We start from the raw sequence: 14,224 nt of genomic DNA on the forward strand, positions 1-14,224 counted from the left end.
AGATGAAGATCAGCCATGAATCTGTGTGTGTGTGTTATATGGAGAAAGAGAATAGCTGATTACATGGGGACACTGAGCTCATAAAGCCTCTCTCACTATCTGTTAACCTCAGCTCGCTCTACCACACTAACCCACCCGCTCCTCTCCTTCTTCTTCTTCTCTCATCCTCCTCTTGCTCGCTTCACCTCTCTCTCTCTCTCTCTCTCTCTCTCTCTCGCTTACACTGCATTATCTCAGTCTGTCTTTCGCTCCGTCCTCATCTATCTCTGCCATTTTCTTCTCCTCTCTCTCTCTAAACAGAGAGCCCTCCGGGGTTTACAGTGTGTAGGAGCAACACCCCCCACCCCCCCACCCCCGCCACACACACACACACGCAGGCACGCACACACACACCATCCTAACCAGTAGAATCACTGGTGCAGGGATCATTTCTCTCTATTTCTTTTTATTTGTATTGATTTCAATTTATTTTAATGTTTTTAATTTTTATAAATCAATTCAGATGATTTCTATTTAATGAATAACATTTATTTTTAATGTACATACAAACTCGTTTATTTTACGCATCTGCTTATTTATTATAGTCACATATAGTAACTTATTCAAAAAAAGCATAACAATTAATATTTCTGGTGCAGAGATACAATATGTGCTTATATTTATATGTAAATACCAATAAATACTACAGTAAAAAATAACATTGATATATAAAAAATAGCACAAATGTATATGTATTTAGAGTTTTATCATTTTAAAAAATATATAAAACTAATATTTATAATATATATAATACTAATATTTCAATACTTCAAAATACACCTGCCCCCTCTAAATACTAGAAAAGTACAAATAAATTACTATAAATAATAAAAACCAAATAGAAATGTATAAAAATAGCACAAATGTATATTTATTGAGTTTTATCATTGAAAAAGTACTTAAAAGTACTTGCAAGTGCTAATAAATATTATACAAATAGTAAAATATTTTAAAAAATAGCAGAAATATAAATTTATTTTGAGTTTTATCATTTAAAGATGGAGATTCATCAAATTTCTGATCTTTTATCTTCTGAATGAATGTAAATAAAACAGTCTGTTTGAGCTGAAGTTGTTAAATATAAAGTTATTGATATTGATTGAAAGTGAAACTCAGATGTGATCATAAATTCGAAAACATTAATTTCAGTTTGACAAGTTTGACATTTCTGAGGCTTAAAGTTTAGGACGAAGATTCATCACCAACAACAAACTGTTCAAACCAGCAGCTGCAGAATTAAACCAGTATAAAACCACTCAGACTGGTTTTTGCTCCCAGTCTGCAGCTCGCTGGCGTGATGCTGCAGATTCAGATGCTACATGTGGATGTTTTTCTCTGAGCGAGTGTGATATGAATTATAACACAGCTGGACGTCGCTGCTGCTGCACCTTCATCATTATTATTATTTCTCTTCTTCTTCTCACCTCTGAATATTCACCATCAATGAAATGAAATCCTCAGACACGCTGCTCCATTTGTCGTCTTTCTCCTGATAATTCCTGAGAGCAGGAAATGAAAACAAATGACTTGTGCTTGTTGGAGAAAAAAAAAAAAAAGTCCTCAGATGAGAGAAACAGTTGCTTCACAATTAAAGCAGCGTTGAGTGATGAACTCCTGCTAATGATTTCTCTCCCCTGTGATGGACTTCAGGCACTTTGGAAACAAGCTCATCCATGACTGCTTCTGGCAAATCTGCCGTCGCAGCAGCTCAAAAGAGTCTAGAAACGGGCCTTTTTACCGGGATAAGGAGCGAGGAGGTGACAGCGGAGGAGGTGAATATGATGGGAGGTGACACCCAAGTTAAGAGAAAGGAACCACAGGCAGCAAATGAATGGGAACAAATTGAGTGGGGCTGTTTTAAAATGGGATCAATAGCAGTCAGGTAGTGAGGATGATGAGGTGTGACGAGTGGACAAAGAGGCTCGGCTGATGCAGGATAGATCAGCGCTGATTAGAATGAAAATCAGGATCAATTTATTCAGCAAATACAACATAGACTAAAGGCTCCATTCATAGATTCATCCTCTGTTTGAAATATTTAAATACTAAAACACAGAGGATGTTTTTAGTAATTGAATTTTAAAAGTCATGTCCACAACGTTACAAAGACAGATTTTTATCATTTAAGAAACATTGCAAGAGTCAGACCCTTCCTTACTCTGGAAGATGCCAAGAAACTCATTCATACCTTTGTTTTCTCACACTTAGATTAGTGTAATGCACTTTATACTGGTTTACCAAGTAAAACCATTGATCGGCTGCAACTCGTTCAAAATTCAGCAGCAAGAGTTTTAAACAAAACTATAAAAAGGGAACATTTAACACCAGTATTAGCGTCATCACGCTGGCTACCTGTAACGTTGAGGATAGATTTTAAAATTCTTTTACTTGTTTTTAAAGCCCAAAAAGCTCTCGAGCACCTTCATACCTCTCAGATTGTTTGTTTCAAATCGTTCGTTGAGGTCGTTTAACGCCGGCTTGTTAAATGTGCCACAAACAAAATGCAAAACGTTACGTTGAAGCAGCTTTTTGCAGCTACGCACCAAACATCTGGAACAAACTCCCTCCACATATTAGACAAGAAGCAGCTCAAAACTTCATTTTTATGGTTTTGCTTTTAATTAACTCAACCTTTTATTTGCCTTTTACTGTTATCAGCTTATTTACTACCTGTTTTATCTTTTTTATCTCATGATTTTATATAATATATAGAGAGATATTATGCCTAATATAATGATTATATTTGTTAAAGGAAGACATGATCCGAGTTATTACTATTTTGTTTCACTGTGTTGAAGTCATTAAAGGAATAATTTGACATATTGAGAAATATGTTTATTTGCTTTCTTTTAAAGTTAGATGAGAAAATCCCCCCATAAAACAGCAAAATGTCCTTTTTACACTTTCAATACAAACAAGATATAATGAGGTTAAGGAGGGTTGATAGATGGGTTTTGGACAGAGGCTAGCTGTTTCCCTTTGTTTCCAGTCTTTATGCTAAGCTAAGCTAGCTAACTGCTAACTGTAGCTTCATATCTACCAGACATACAGGAGAATGGTTTCAGTCTTCTTATCTAACTTCTTATCTAACTAATTCCCTAATGTTTGTAAAGACAGATCAATATTTTGTGTTAAAAAAAAGCTGAAAAACAAAACATCTGCTTATACTTTTGACATGCTAACATGTTAGCAAACACAGAGCAACATCATCATCTTATTGAAGTCGTGTTTGAATCTGAGTCAAATATTGACTCCTGAGAGAAACATCTGGCTCTCCAGCTGCTAAACGTTCCACTTTCTTCAGCTATTTGCTAATTTTTTGTGTGTCTGCTGTTTGCTGCTAGCAGGTTTATCACAAACAGCCGAGACTGAACCAGACAGGAAATGTGTTGTAAATCCAAAACTAGGAGCTAAAAGAGGCTAAAAGCTCTGTGGAGCTGCAGAGGAAGTGACACAGAGTAAGTTGTGTAAAAGTTTGATTATTGCAGCTCTGGGACATTTTTGGCTTTTTAATTGGCGATAAGTTTCGCTGATGATGCAAATGTATGCAACTAAAATGATGTGTGTGTGTTGATATGGATGTTGGAATAAAAATACATCAAAATCAATGTTGTTGCTTATCATTAACATATCCCAGACTGTCAAAAATGTCCCCCTAGAATTTAATATATGGAAAATCATTCATTTTTTTGTGTTTTTTGTTTTTTCATAAAAACAACAGTGGCTTTATGTAAACAAACTGGCATTTAAAGGGTTAAACTTCTGAACATGAATCAATATTTGGTAATTATGATCAGGGCTGATGTTAGTTAAAAGATTTAACTCAGTGAAAGTGGAAAATAATACTAATATATAATGTTTTATGGATGTTTTTTGACGCAGACATCAACAACAGCTGTTGTGTAGCGGAAGCTTCCTTTCATTAAACGAACACATTTATTCTCCTCCAACATGCTGCAGTTTACAAAATGGGAAAACAACGGAGCTCGTGCCCGACACCTTTATTCACTCTAAAACTAGCGACAACAACACGCCAGATAATTTCCTGGAAACCTTCAAAATAAAAGCATTTCCGTTTAACCGGAAACCAGGCATTTATAGTGTATTCTCCATATAAACACTGAATAATTACCATTTCCAGGTTTATCCTGATGTGTACATTTTACTGTAAATGCTATAACTGTATATCTATTTTTTAACATATAACTTAAACTAAACATGAATTACATATTTTCCTCAATCCAAGAAAAACAATTCACAACAACAACAACATCAGTTAAAATGTTTTTAACAGGATGAACGAAGGTAAAGAACCGTAAACAGAATGTTTTCATCCAACTCTTGACAAAAGGGAAACAAAGTGTAATATAAATAAATCCCAAAAATGGTAAAATCATTTTCTCCATTGAAACTTTAAAGAAATGAATGATTAGTTTTATCCATTTTTTCTTGTATGTATTGTGTTCACACAGACAAAGTGCAAACTAAAACTGTAGATGAAGATAAATGCTGCCGTCTGGTAAGAAACACGTGAGGAAAAGAGAAAGAAAACAAAATAAAAACGTCCTGACTGGCGTTGAGACGACAGACGACTCTCTGAGAATAAAGAGATCAGAAATCATAAATCGGTTTCAGCAGGATTTAAAAGTCACAGCTTGATTGACATACTCTGGTGTAATCTTGTGTCATTAAACGGTGGCGATGACCCCCGGTGTCACCTCCGGGGTTTGATTTGGTATTAACGTGTTTCTCTGCTCGTTCTGCAGGTGACTGATTAGCGTGACCTGGAAGACCTGGAGACGCTCGGTGTGATCCAGATTACATAAGTCCTGCTGCTCCTCCCTGCAGCCGCCCCTCATTCTGCTTTAGTTATGCTGTTTTAGTTTTATCTTTATGCTTTGTTTTACACCTTACAACACACACACACACACACACACACACACACCACTGACTTTACTGATTTCAACACTCTATGTTGTGAATATTTAATTGGCATTTTAATTTGATTTAATGAAGTTTCTTTGTTTAACTCCTACCTTGGTACAAAACATTTAATTTATTGTATCCTATAATAACTTCCAGCACAGTGTACTGTCAACATTAGTGTATAGTGTGAACTTAAAGGTCACATGTCAAACAAACTTCCTACAGCTTAATACTGACCAGACAGAGGTTCTCATTATTGCTCCCAAGGTAGCTACTGAGAGTATCGGGTCCCTTTCATCAGCTGTTCGGTCAAACTTAAGAAATCTTGGTGTCATATTTGACCAGGTTATACATTTTGATCATTGACCTATACATGTGTTTTTCCATCTACGAAATATTGCTAAACTAATATTGCTATTGCTAAACTCAAGTCCATCGTATCACAACCAGAACTAGAGATGATCATCCATGCCTTCATCCTGTTTTGGACTATTGTCTATCTCTGAATCGGCTACAAATGGTCCAAAATGCGGCTGCAAAGCTGTTAACCAGCAGGATGACTCACATCTCTCCTATTTTAAGTTCTTTGCACTGGCTGCCCATTCGTTTTAGGATTCATTTTAAGGTTCTTGCTATTACATATAGAGCCCTGCATGGATCTTATCCATCCCTACGTCGCCAGTAGGTCACTCAGGTCGTCCAACCAGGACCTACTGGCTGTCCCTCGCTCACGGCTGAGAACTAAAGGTGATCGTGTCTTTGTGGCTCCAAACTATGGAACTCTCTTCCTGTATTTATACGGTCAGCAGTCTCTATAGAAGCTTTTAATAAACTATTGAAGACTCATCTTTTTAAATTGGCTTTAGTGTCTTCTTGAATTGTCTGATTGGTGTGTGTGATGTTTTAATGATCATTTGTTCATGTGTTCCTACTTGTGGTACCTTATTTTTACTCTATGTATGTTTTTATGGTCTTATTTTCAACTCTTTTTCCTGTGAAGCACTTTGTGAATTTCATTTCTGTGAAAGGTGTTATATTAAATAAACTTATTATTATTATTATTATTATATTAAGGTCCTTTTCAACATGTTCATATAGGTCTTTTTTTGCATCCTAGCCTCCATACTCCTCTGCTTCAGTCCTGCTCTCTATGGGTTGTTTCTGCGTCTATGCTAATGAGCTGCTGCTCCCAGCGACCCACTCTGGAACCAGCTGTGACTTTCCAGCTTCGACACAATGTCAGATTATATGACCACAACATACTGGAGCTGCAACCGAGCTGCAGTAGCTCACTGATACTGGTACCACAGTAACGCTGTGGACGCATTAGCTTCGGCTTGACTTTCCACGTTTCAATGAAGTGTGATGGAAATTCCCTCTTCAGCTGATCCTCTGAGAGATTTTCTCTGTGTTTCAGTTCATTAAATTTCTTTGGTTAAAGCTAAAAACTGCTTTGATTCAAATTCCCCAGTTTGAACAAAGTCTATCAAACAAATTAAAAACTAAATTTTTCAGCAGCAGAATCCTGCTGTGACGCTTCAGGCGAGTCTGTTATTTAGTTTGGTTCCATTTGCCTCCGTTCCGCCGAGCTGTCGTTAACACTACGTGGAATAAATGTCCTCTGAATGACTTCACACTCATTAACTCTACACATCTCGAATCCAACAGCTTTGTCCTCGACTGTTGAGGAATTTGGGGGATTTTGTTCTTATGTCTTTTCTGTTCTGTCATTTTTATCTACCTTTCTAAAACCAAAAGCATGAATTAAAGTGTAAAGAAAGGGTTAAACAGTGTGTTTGTATCATGTAACCTCACTAACTTACATTAGCATGCCTGGCTAACGAGCTCACTACCTATAATAGTAACCTAGTGTTACTTTCAACAGTTAACATATTAGCTAACTACATTATTTTGAGGGATTTCACGTCACGTTGGAAAAAGCCCCATTCCAGACATGATATTTTTTTTCCTAGTATGGCGAAGTCATGACTACTCTGCCTCTGACTGGTTTATCCCGATATTCTTACCCTAACCCTAACCAATCCTCATGCCTAAACCTAACCAACCCCACCAACGAAGGCAACGAGTACTAGCCAATCAGAGGCAGAGTAGGGCGGGTCATGACTTCGCCATCCTAGGGGAAAACAATTTGGCGATCAGGACAGGCGCTGTTAGCCCTGGATGACGCTATATCAGAGTTAGGCTAACGGTAGCGACTCTATCCCGCTCTTTACTGGATTTGGGGGAAGTTTACCAAGCGGAGAAGCTGCTGGTCTGAAAAGTGAAGCCGATGCAGAAGTGAGTCAAACCTGCATTCTGTCTAACGAACAGCAGGGGGCGACTCCACTGGTTGCAAAAAGAAGCTCGATTGTATGGAAGTCTATGAGAAAACTTCCCACTTGATTTATTACCTCAGTGAACTGTTTCCTAATGAGTTTATGGTCTCAATCGCTAGTTTCACGTCTTCGTTAGTGCAGCACAATTTTAATTAGTAAATTATGGCAACATTTAGAGTAAAATGGACGATAAAGCAGCGTTTGCTTTACAGCGTGACTACGTCATGATTGACAAGTCACTACTATGGCGACAACATTGATAACGTAACCATGGTGTAACCCCAGATTCGCAGAGTACAGACGTAGCTGCTGCTATTTTACAGAGTTTTCAGTTCATGAAAGTTAATCATAACATTTTGCTCATCTTTTGTTCAGTGTTTGGTTTTGATAAAAGATCCTCTAAGGAGTCGGCTGTTCAGTTTTTCAGGTAAGTTCATTTAGTTTTAATGGTTTTAGGCCTGTTGTTTGCTAGCAAAAATTAGCATTAGCATTATCACAGTTAACCATTTACTGTAAATGCACTGTGCTAACTAAGCTAGCAGCTAGCGCTGAGGTCGTCTCCACCCTCTCATCCAAACAAAACGGCAGTGTGCAAACCAACAGGTGATGTTTTTTTACAGTCTATGAAGTTTACTGAGACAACTTTCACAAAATCATCAGTCAGTCTTCATCCTCATCCTCAAATCCTTTTCTCTTGTAAAAAGGAAACAGTTTGAAATTACCAATAATAAAGCTTTGTTTTTATATTTCTACAGTAAACATTTAATCAGCGTGATGTAAGAATGCAGGAAGAAGGTGGATATAATAAGTATTTATTCCTCAGATAAAGACACTTTTTCCAACATAATATCCAAGAAAAAACAATACATTCAGGTCAGTATGGTTTACTCCCCTGATGTGTGCTGGGAAACGACAAATTGAGGTAAAAAAAAATCATGTAAACAAGACAAAATATGTAGTTGTTTGTTTCTCCTTTCACACTCCCTTCTCTAAGAATTATCTCTGTTTGTCCTTTCGTTATCTCAGCGGAGGTCTGTTTCTGTTTTCATCATCCCTCGCCGTCGTCCATTCACCACACGGTCCCACTGTTCACACCAGAGAGAGAGAGAGAGAGCAACAGAGAGACAGAGTGAGAGAGAGAGAGAGAGAGAGATGGAGGTGAATTGACACTCCACCCTGACTCCTGCCGCTCGCCGGCAGAATAACGATTAGCCGCTCGGCATGCTGGTCACATCGCCTCCACTATCAATGAGTGAGTGAGCGAGCGAGCAGGGGAGTGACAGAGGAGAGAGGGAGAGAGGGAGAGAGGAGAGAGGGAGGGAGGCAACAAGGTGAAGAACAGACAGAGAGGAAGAAGAAGAGCTGAGAGGAGAGCGAAGGGGGAATATGGAGGGTCGAAGAGAGGGCGAGAGAGGTACAGAATAAATAGGGGATGGAGAGAGAGAGAGAGAGGAAGGGTAAAGATGGAAGGGGAGAGGAGATGAAGGGCAGTGATGCTGATGTAGACAGGAGGAGGAGGAGGAGGAGGAGGGCGGCTGTGAGTATGATGAATGAAGATTTATGGGAACACAAACACACATACATACTGAAATACACACACACACACACACACACACACACACACACACAGCAACAGGCCACGGTCGTGTCAAATGTGGATAAAAATACAGAATTTTATAACATTTTTTTGTCTGTTCATGGAGATGAGAAGCAGGTGTCTGAAGCAGAAGCACCTGATGTAAACACAATAATATCCATATAATATTCATGCCTATTGTCACAACATTAATCAATATATTTATGCTGATATTTATTACAGCAGTCAAACAGCAGACAGTAAAAATGCATCAATCACCTATTCCCACCTGATTTTACATGAATCTAATTAAAGCTTAATAACTTCTCATGTAAACATCACAGAACCACCGCTGATGACTTAAAGGACAGAAACATTAAATACACTTTAAAAATGTTTATTTTACCTACTAAATATTAAAAAGATATTAAAAATACAACTATTGGTGACCTCAATCCCCTAATAAATATATAATGTACTTATAAATACTTATAAGGGTATTTGTATGTTTATTAATGTAACTTCTTCTATGAAGACATATTTTATATTTTTATAACTGTGTTTTATTATTGTCATCATTGTTTATGCAGCAGCTTCCACCAGTGGAGTTATAGTTGCTGACAAATACATTAATAAACACATATCTGCTGACTAATACATTACAGTGTTTTATAAAGCATCTGTTGATGTTTTTAAGTTTAATGTTACTAAAATCTTTAAGTTTTATATTTCCTGCAGCGGCTCCAGATGTCGAGGCTGAAGGACCTGAAAGCTCTCTGCTATCTGCTCTCCACAAATACTGAGTTCATCATGTTCTTCAACCAGTCATTCTTGTCTCAATCTGTAAATTCAGACCCTCTAATAAATGTGCTGGTGGTCATTTTGGAAATTATTGCTCCATTAATAAGATCTGAAGACTTCTAGTAGCTTTGATGTCAGCTGTGTGGGCGTTGATTGACAGCTGTGTTCACAATATTTCACTAAGTTTATCAGTTAATCACAACAAGGTGTCCAGATATGTGGATCCTGGAGTTTTCTTGGGATGATAAATGGAGAAAAGTAACAACTAGTAGTTATTAGTAGGTGATTATTTCCAGGAAACCTCCTGAATTATCTGCTAAATATAAAATATACAAAAGTACAAGTGTTACAAGCTACCGTACACACACACACACACACACATATATAAAAACGTGTGACGTTTCCATTAAACACAGAAGACGATAATCACATGTGACACCAGCGGTTAAATGTCAGTCACACACACACAAACACACAGTATCATCAGTATCCAGATGCCGTGTGCCCACAGCTCCGACATAAAGGACGAGGAGGTGGCGGTGGCGGCGGTGGCGGTGGCGGGTGAATCTGATATGAACTCAGTGGGAGGCTGACGACTGATTAGCGTAAATGAAAGACAAGTGTTGGTTCTCATTACTGCGTCGCTGTGAAATGACTTGTGACAGAAGAAGAAGAAATGTGACTGAACGTGTTGAATCCTGCAGCTCCAGCAGGATTCATCTGCACAGATGAAACATTTAAACACAGCAGCAGCTTTTCAGGGGGAAACTTATTTTTACTGTGCGCTACTAAACATGTCACGTGCACGCGCATACATGGACGTGCACGGTCAACTGCAGGGTTAAAAAGCATCCTACTGTTTCTACATAGAGTTAAAACTGTCAATAATCACTTTATACAGAGAAAATCTGTCCCTGCAGGTTCCACAAAGAGACAAAAAACACTTGATGTAAATATGATCCTAAGTGCTTCCCATTATGTTGGTATATATAGTATATATATATATTATATATTATATGTAGTATAATCTTATGTGGTCGTGCCCTAAAATTGCAATCTTTTGGCTCTCAGTCCAAAACGAGATACAGAAAATATTTGGGATAGAAATCCCTCTAAATATACAGCACGACTCATAATATTACAAAAACAGCTGGATGAAGAGCCTCCTGATATCCTGATGTGGTATAAAAAACTTATGTCCATTTTGCCATTGAAAAGACTTTCATATGTGTTAAAAGGCACTGTTGAGGAGTTTGTAAGGGACTGGTCACCACTGGTCAATAGTTATAAGTACGGGGGAAACGAATATAACAGTTTAACTACATACAAACAGCATTTTATAAATGCACCAGGTTGTGAATACTGCTGATTTTTGTTTGTTTGTTTTTTTTTCTTTCTGTATTTGTGTTTGCTCTTGTGTTGTGGGTTTTTGGTCCGTCTTGTCTTAATTGTAGGTAAAAACCAAACAAAAACACTCGAGCAACATCAACAAAAACCTCCACACAGTGAATCGACCGATGGTTTGCTTCTAAACTTCTTCTTAGAATTGAAACACCACACAAGTTACTGCATACAGGATATTATATATATATGTATGTATATATTATCCTACAACATGCAAGTCAATCTGATAAACACACATCAGCTTCATTGCAGGAAGGGAACGATGAAATGTGGCTGGTTGAAGCTCAACGAGGGCCTTGGTCTAACTCATGTACGTTAGCTTGAGGAGTAAAAACTTCCACAGGACTCTGATGTAAAAAAATGATAAAACAAGTATTTATTACACAGTTTGAGGTATCTTCTTACAGCAGTATTCAAAGCCAAGTTCTCCCAATCAGCAAACTGGACTACAGTAAGAAACCCATGTGGCTCCGGTCCTTACTAGAGCCTCGACTCCCTGAAACCACAGGTTGACCCCAGTAGATCTCTTAAAGTGACAGTAACCTACTTCACTGTTTTAACTGAAAGCTTACATCAACATCAATTAAACCAAATGATTATTAGCTGAACTTTAACAAATTACTATTAATTAACTTATTCAATAACTTATATGTAATGTCAGTTTACATGAATTGTTTAACAAAATGTAGACTCCACTTATTTACTGAACTAAACATACATAAACATAACTCGGCTCCCACAAGAATCATATAACAATCATAACAAAATACATCATTTCCTGTTTCAGAAGCAGTCTGGGGTCTTCTGTCTTCTGTCTTTGCTGTGCTGACCTGTATCCTAGGATGTTGAGGGTCAGTAGTCGCCTTTAATCCAGGATGATATGAATGCAGAGGGTCAAACCGCTCTGCAGGGGGTCCATTCAGATCCGTGAAGAGAAGTGAGGTGGGCAGTAGGTCAGACTCGCCGTTTGAAGTTTTCTCTGCTGCTCTGTTTTACAATTTAAAGTCCCGTAACTCCTCGACAGCATCCTGGCCGCTTCTCTCAGTGGTTTTGACAATGCTGACACTTCAGTTTCCTCATAAAGGATCAGAGCAGCGCTTTGTTGCTGCAGCCAAAAGCATTTATCCAGCTGTTTTAGCATCTGGAACAAGGTCAGGCAGTCGCTTCTTCAAGCTGTCGATTATAGATTGATTGAACTGAAGACGGTTTATCTTCGGCCTGCTATCAGAGAGCCAGTTGATCTGTGATGTTCTGCTTTCTTGGCTGCTGAATGTGGCAACTTGCATCTAATGAAGATGTTTCTTTGCGTTGCAGTTTTAGCAACAAGCTTTGTAGTTCTGGTAGAACATCCATCTAGTTGCTCTTTCAGCAAGCAGCTTTCTGACTCCATTCATACTGTACATCCTCACTTGAGAGCCACGTATTCCTGTTTCTCCACTCACTCCACTGTTTCCTCGTCCAGTTGAAAGGTGATGTTGCATCACCAGGTTCACTGCTGCAGGTGGTGGTTTCTGGTGCTGAAGCCTCTCTGTCCTCAGAGCTTCACTGTCAGCAGGAACCGTTAGACGCTGCAGCTGCTGCACTGTTGTCATCACTCGTCTTCGTTTGACCGATCCGGCGAGGCGCTGAGTCGAAGACATATCTTCTTTCTTCCACAGGTGACTGAATCAAACGCTGAAGAAAAAACGGGAGCAGATCTCAGGTCAAGTCTGTCTGATGTACCGGAGACGTACCTGAGAGGCAACACAATGGCAGGAAATAAAGTCTTGATGACTGCGCATGTACACGGGGCACTAACGATGTACCATTTATGCACCACATTAGCTAACCTGTTAATTAGCCAACAGTGAAGAGAAGAAGCACAAGTGGCCTGAATGGCAGATGCAGCATTATGTTTATTATAGTGGAGACAAATGTTCTGAAATTGGAATGTAATGAGTGAATAAACAGAACATTGACATATTTTTACTGTTATTATTTATTTCAGGATCCTTAATGTGCAGAAAATCAAAATCAATAACCTGTGACACAGAAATAGACCATGTTTTAGAGCTCCCCTGTGCTGAGCTCCTCTAAGCTTCCCTGTAATTCAAACCCTGCATCTGCAGATATTTCAGAAAAAAAAAAATTATTCTCAACACGTTCATTTAAGGCTGCAAGTAAAGGTTACTTTCATTAATGTTTAATGGGATGGTTTTGTTTTCTTAGTGATGTACAGCAGCTGTGTCACATATTTCACTTTTTAACAAGTACCAAAAAAAGAAAAGAGTAGAATAAAAATCACATAAATTCACCAGAGACTAATATCCATATTCATAATAAATACGCTTCTCATTTTCAAACATACCAGAGACTCCAGTTCTCTTAGTTTTTTCTTCCAGCCTCTACTTGTTTCTTGGAGTTTTTATACTTTAAAGAGGACATATTCTGCACTTTTCCAGCCTCTATATTTATATTCTGGGGCTCTACTGGAATATTTTTGCATGATTTCCAGTTAAAAACTCCTTATTTATCTTCTACTGGTCCTTTATGCAGCCCCTCAGTTCAGCCTCTGTCTGAAACAGGCCGTTTTAGCTCCTGTCTCTTTAAGGCCCCGCCTCCTGATGAGCCCACTCTGTTCTGATTGGTCAGCTTTCAGGAAGCTTCCTCCGGCTCCGGAGGCTACGTAAACAAACTATAGTAGCAGGATTTCACTTCTTTTTCTCCTTCTTTACTCCAAATGTCAACTTCTCAAATCCATCCGTACATGTTGGACAACGTGAATAACACATGGAAACGCCTTAGCAACCACCTTAGCAACCACCTTAGCAACCACCTTAGCAACCAAGGCTACAGAACGTCAAATGTCAGTACGTTCACCTCAAGTTTAACATCTGACATCATAACAGGATATAAATAATAAAAAACTATAAAATGCAGAATATGTCTCTTTTAATAAATTGGAGCCATTAAACCTGAAAAGGCCAAATTTTCAGTTGAAACATCATCACTGGACGCTGCAGCTGATCAAACTGCTCTGATACAACATCACAACATCACTACAGTTTCATACCAGCGTGGACAAACAAATAACAAGATTCAACTGTATTACTCCAAAATGTGATATTATAATACAGGATTTGTGTTGATTGTAGGTCTGATC

At 38.3% G+C, this 14,224-nt stretch overlaps 1 long non-coding RNA gene and 3 gene segments (V, D, J or C); 3 read left to right on the plus strand and 1 right to left on the minus strand.

Moving 5' to 3' along the window:
• LOC121913208 overlaps window positions 1–14,224 on the plus strand; it is an 899,212-nt gene that overhangs the window by 362,546 nt on the left and 522,442 nt on the right.
• Window positions 1–14,224, minus strand: part of LOC121913212 — a 747,540-nt gene that overhangs the window by 351,943 nt on the left and 381,373 nt on the right.
• Window positions 1–14,224, plus strand: part of LOC121913210 — a 756,822-nt gene that overhangs the window by 348,467 nt on the left and 394,131 nt on the right.
• Window positions 8,732–9,766, plus strand: LOC121913269. Its single transcript, XR_006100278.1, has 2 exons — window positions 8,732–8,838; window positions 9,616–9,766. It is a non-coding gene; the product is annotated as an uncharacterized LOC121913269 (long non-coding RNA).

Source organism: Thunnus maccoyii, chromosome 15 (assembly GCF_910596095.1).
Source record: "Thunnus maccoyii chromosome 15, fThuMac1.1, whole genome shotgun sequence".
NCBI classification, from domain to species: domain Eukaryota; kingdom Metazoa; phylum Chordata; class Actinopteri; order Scombriformes; family Scombridae; genus Thunnus; species Thunnus maccoyii.